Here is a 6,000-nt window from a genome sequence, read left to right as displayed (position 1 = left end):
TGGCCAATACTAAATTCAATCAGATTCATAGCCTACATCCTGATGTGTTGATATTTAGGCAATGATTTCATGCAAAGGCTTGGGCTTCAGGGCCCCCTGACCCCTTGGGCCCCTGGGCCGGGCCTGGTAGGCCTGTGCAGTAATTCATCCCTGGCGGTGAGGTCTCCCACTCCCGGCTCCTCCAGCACTGAAGACACTGTCTCATACAGAACGCAACTTGCTCCTCCATGGAAAACGTGCCCATCTACAGGTGCTGCTTTGGAAAGCAGCAGACCGTCCTGATTCACTGGCTGTGGATATAACAGTTTTAGTGGGGGGCCTTAAGCACATAAATAGGTCGTTTCGCGCAATTTCTTCTAAAAGCGTCAAATTTGGCACAGATGTAGCTCAAGTTATACTGAAATGATTTAGCTAGGGCGCCGGAGCCAGAGACCCTCGGGGCCAAGATGGCAGCCAATCCAATATGGCCGCTGCCCGAAAAGGGTTCCGACTAGCTTTTAACCACATGAGCTACAAATACAAACTTGATGTCTTTTTCAACTTAATTTATCATGGGAAACACATAGGAATGTTTATATTTATGACCCAGTATATCTGGACAGCTTAATCCTCCAATTCCAATATGGCCCCTGTCCAAAAAAGCAGTTTTGACTGTAGTTATACCCCATTGTTTGCGCCAATTAATCTACAAGCACCAAATTTGGCACAGATGTAGCTCAGGTCATACTGAAATGATTGAGCTAGGGCGCCGCAGCCAGCGACCCTTGGGGCCAAGATGGCAGCCAAATCCAATATGGCCGCTGCCCAAAAAGGGTTCCGACTATAACTTTTGAACCACATGAGCTGCAAGTACAAACTTGATGTCTTTTTCAGCTTAATTGATCATGGGAAACACATATAAATGTTTATATTTATGACCCAGTATATCTGGACCCCTTAATCCTCCAATTCCAATATGGCCTTACACCCCATTGTTTTCGCCAATTTATCTACAAGCACAAAATTTGGCATGGATGCAGCTGAGGGCATACCGAAATGATTTAGCGAGGATGCCGCTTGAGCCTTGAGCAAGGCACCTAACCCCTCACTGCTCCCCGAGTGCCGCTGTAGCAGGCAGCTCACTGCGTCGGGATAAATGTGTGCTTCACCTCACTGTGTGTTCACTTTGTGCTGAGTGTGTTTCACTAATTCACGGATTGGGTTAAATGCAGAGTCAAATTTCCCTCACGGGATCAAAAGAGTATATATATACTTATGTATACAGCCTCAGTGTTGTACCTCCAATCCAGTTTATTGTCTATAAGAACACGCACATATTTGTAGTTCTCAACAACTTCCTCACCCAGTATTGAAATGGTATTTAGCTCAGGCCTGGCCCTACGAAAGTCCACCACCATTTCCCTTGTCTTAGCCACATTCAAGACAAGGTGGCTGTTTCTGCACCATGTCACAAAGTGGTCCACCAGTTGCCTGTACTCCGTCTCCTCACCATCACTGACACCCCACAACTGCAGTCTGTGAACTGTCTGAGAACTTCTGCAGGTGACATGACTCAGAGTTGTACTGGAAGTCTGAGGTGTACAGTGTGAAAAGAAAAGGAGACAACACAGTCCCTTGTGGTGCTCCTATGCGACTGACTACCTGTTCAGACACACACCCTTTCATTCTCACAACCTGTCTACTTGCATCTTTCAAAGCTTGTCACGTGGCAGCATAGGCTGTATGGTGTTAAAAGCACTTGAGAAATCAAAGAACATGATCCTCACAATACTACGAGCCCCTGTCCAGGTGAGAGTGTGTTCTATGAAGCAGGTAGATTAAGGCATCCTCCACACCCACCTCTGGACGGTATGCAAATTGTAATGGGTCCATGTAGTGGTCACCTGTGGTCTCAGAAGATGACCAACAACAGTGTTTAGCCAACTACTTCCTTTCCTACCAACTTTCTTCCTAACCAGGTGTACTTTTTTCCATAGGTGTTTTGTTCTTATGACTACAATTGTGAGAGAGACCATGAGAATGAGAATTCATGAGAGAGCAAACAGTTATTGTGTGCACATCCCACCTTCTGGCAGGTGCAGGACAAATTAAAACTTACTCAATTGAAAAAATATAATGCCCGCAACACTGCTTTTGACTCCCATATATTTAATGCACAACAGGCAACGTTTCGACCCTGCTGGGTCTTCTTCAGGCAAAAATTCATGAGAGAGACCATGAGAATTCACTGTTGTTGTTTTTATGTTATTGCTGTTTTTTTGATATGCTAAGCAAACCTTTGAAGAGTTTTGGATAAATTGACTATATTATTCTTTTCAACAATTTGACATATTATAAATATTGCCTTGCAATAATAATTGTGTCTTATTCTTTCTTATATGATTACATTTCAAAATGTATTCACCTGTGGTACATTGAAAGCATTTCACTTTTATAAGGAAATTAATCCACATTGAGAATAACCTTCAAAGTTGTGGTAAAAAAAGATTTTCAACCAAAGTCTTGAAAAGAATACAGGTTCCAGACTTACACAAGCATACATATAAAATATGCCAATGGACTTCCTGTGGTCAATAAACTAAAAATAGACACAACATCCTCATTTGTAGCGCATTTGGTTCAAAATTTGAAGCCAAAACCCTTTTTCGGACAGCAGCCATATTGAATTTAGGGAATTTGGGGGGTCCTGATAAACCCAATCATAATCATGTAAGTATTCCTATGGGTTTCCCATCATCAAAAAAGGTAAAATAGACATCAAGTTTGTATTTGTATCGCATCTGGCTCCAAAGCTATAGCCGAATCTCTTTCAGGCGACAACCATTTTGGATTTGGCTGCCATGTTGGTCTCAGGGACCACTGGCTTGGGCGGCCTGGCTAAATCATTTCATTATTCCCTCAGCTGCATCCGTGGCAAATTTGTTGCTTGTAGATTAATTTGCACAAACAATGGGGTGTAAGGCCCCATACTACAGCCGAAACTGCTTTTTTGGACAGCGGCCATATTAGAATTGGAGGAATAAGTGGTCCAGATGCACCGGGTCATAAATATTAACATTCCAATGTATTCACCATGATCAATTAAGCTGAAAAAGATATCAAGTTTGTATTTGTAACTCATGTAGTTCAAAAGTTATAGCCGGAACCCTTTTCGCACAGCGGCCATATTGGATTTGGCCGCCATCTTGGCCCCAAGGGTCGCTGTCTCCGGCGCCCTAGCTAAATCATTTCAGTATGACCTAAGCTACATCTGTGCAAAATTTGGCGCTTTTAGATGAATTTGCGCGAAAATGTGCTTAAGGCCCCCCACTATTTGGAGGGAGTTAGAAGACAGGTATGAAGAAAGGAGAGGAACTTGCCCACCCTCGATTCAAGTCCTGTTGCTCCTCCTGATTTGTTAGATGTCAGCTATAACTGCAAAGCTGGGTTAAAACTGTGTATACATGTATCTGGAAAGTGCAGCTGTGCAGCTGCAGGCCTGGCCTGTACTAATTATTGTTTCTGCAAAGGCAGTGATGTTACATGTGGCAATATATTTACACAGCAAAAACAGCAGAAGAACAGGGATGAAGAGTCTGGAGAAGATGGCGACAGGACAACGGATGAGGACAGTGAGGAGTAGTAGAGGCTAGTTCTTCCCTTTGTTACTCAATTGTGGCCAGTGAATAGCTATTTCCAAAATGATTGTGGAATTCAGAAATAACTTGAGGATCCAAATTATTCCTAAACACTGAACATTTTAATCCTCCAAAATCCATCTAAATCGCCCCCAAAAACTCACAAAATCAGCTTAATGAGAGTAAAAACGTGACCAAACCAAGTTTAAATAGTGATTTTGAATCTTGAAAAATGTCAGATATGGACTCAGCATCTCCAGTAACCCCTAAAAACATACTAAAATGGTCCATTTTGGCCAAGCAGCTCTTATAATTTGATCAATATAGGTGATTATGCTAATTTATGCTAATTAGCGCAATTACACAAATTGCCCAACATATGCAAATTAGCATCCGGCAGTTTCTGCATGCTGGGAACCCATACTATATATTTCCATCATAAAACTTTGGTGTACTCAACATTTCCGGGTTCACCTTTTTGTCCACTGGACTAATGCAGTAGCCTAGGTCTAAAAACAAAAGTAGCCTAGCCTCTGAGCAGCAGATCAGCCAGTCCCCCGCTGATGAGCCCGAAATTAGCTATAACTAGACAAGTAATATACTGTATATACAGTCTATGAGACAAGTAGAAAGGATAATAGAGTTAACCATATGAATTAAAGTTATTTAATGTAAGAAAGAACAGTGTATGACGGCAGTAGGCTATGATCAACCTATATGCCTTGTTTGCTCAGAAGTGGGTGTAGTAGGAGTAAATCACCAAACAACAACATGATAGCTGACCCATGCAGAAAAAACATGTAAACAATAGTTCAATATACCTCTTAGTGGAATTGTGGGTTACATTTAATGCTTTATTTCTAAACTACAGGATAGTAAGTGTCATGAGCTCTCTCTCTGCCTGGTAACACACGCTGATTGAAGTCTGATGACCTCCACCTGTTCCTGCTCTGCTCTGCTCTGCCTCACCCTCGTTAACCTACCAGCTGCACTGCATTCACCACTCATCATGCCCTGTATATAAAGCCTTGCTTTTCAGTCCACACGTGTCAGATTGTCTGCAACCAGCAGCAGTTACCTGCCTGTCTTGAAAACGCCTCTGACTCTTTGCCTGTAATCCCGGACCTGCTCGACTAATTCTTTGTTCTCCAGCCCCGGTAATCTTGACCTGCCTTCCGTCTCTCTTCTACGCATACCGCCTAGTCCTTGACTGTACTGCCGCCTCGTTTCAATTGCTGTTGTGTGTGTGTTTCCCCCAGGACTTCCCGGATCATCCAGCTCCTGCCATTGCTGTTCGGCTACTGGGGGAACACACACACGCAGACTCTTGGAACCCCCGGAACTCCTGGAACTCCCGGACCCCCTGAAACCCCCATAACCCCCAACCCTTTAATAAACCTTCGAATGTGACGCTTTTGTGGTCCTTGTCCTGTTTGGTGTCTGACAGTAAGAGCGGAACTGTTTTATTTATCCAATTTCCACCACCACTAAAAAAGTGGGCCGGTCTTGGACCTGAAACTCCCGGGCTGAAAAGTGGCCCCACTCCGGCCCTGACTTGTTCTAAAATGCCATGTTTGGTTCAGGAGATATGATGCAAAATATAGGCTTAATTCAGTTATTTTGGAACATTTAATTGTCATGCCTTTATGAAATAATTTGACCTACTTTTCACATATCCCCTGTACTATGAAAGTTCAGTAAAACTGCCAAAGGTGCAGCTTTTGGCCATTGACCTATGCACAAATAATTCCAATTTTGACAATGTTCCACCACTTGAGTTTTCATGGACTTTTGGTATGTGATATGAGAAGGTTTCATGAACTGAATAGGCCTACAACAAAAATTTCTGTTGCAACTAGTTTTGGATTGGGTGATTTATTTTCTCTCTGATTGCCTAGACTGTGGCATTCGGCTTGCGCTCCTCTCATTTCTAATAAAGTTTGTTTGATTCTATCATACACGTTGTTGTTAGTTTTCCCGAACTGTCTTACTACAATTGTGCCTGATCTTGAGTCATTTTAGGGCGCAGCTCTTCGGGAATTGTAAGCAACATTATTTGGCATAGATCTCACATTTCTAAATGGTATACAGACGCTTGGAGCATTAACTTGTCCCAATAGTTTTTGAATGTTCCTCGTCTGGGCATCATTCCTACTCTTTGTGCTTGTCAGGGCAGAGGTAGATGTTGGTATGTAATAGTCGACTACGCCACATAGAAGGGTTATGACCTCCCAGGAACTAATTTAGAAACCTTCTGGGCAGTTTAGCCCCAATAGGACACACAGGTTCGTAACACTGAAAGACCAGAAACATGGTTCTATAAAAATAAAGGTAACAATTTGTTAACACATAACAATAACGTGTATATTATGGACTGCACTTA

The sequence above is a fragment of the Alosa pseudoharengus genome, unplaced genomic scaffold (assembly GCF_046254945.1).
Source record: "Alosa pseudoharengus isolate Yale_2024_CS ecotype anadromous, Long Island Sound unplaced genomic scaffold, YU_APseudo_1.1 YU_APseudo_1.1_scf_21, whole genome shotgun sequence".
Lineage (NCBI taxonomy): Eukaryota > Metazoa > Chordata > Actinopteri > Clupeiformes > Clupeidae > Alosa > Alosa pseudoharengus.
Note: the sequence above shows the minus strand (reverse complement) of the source record.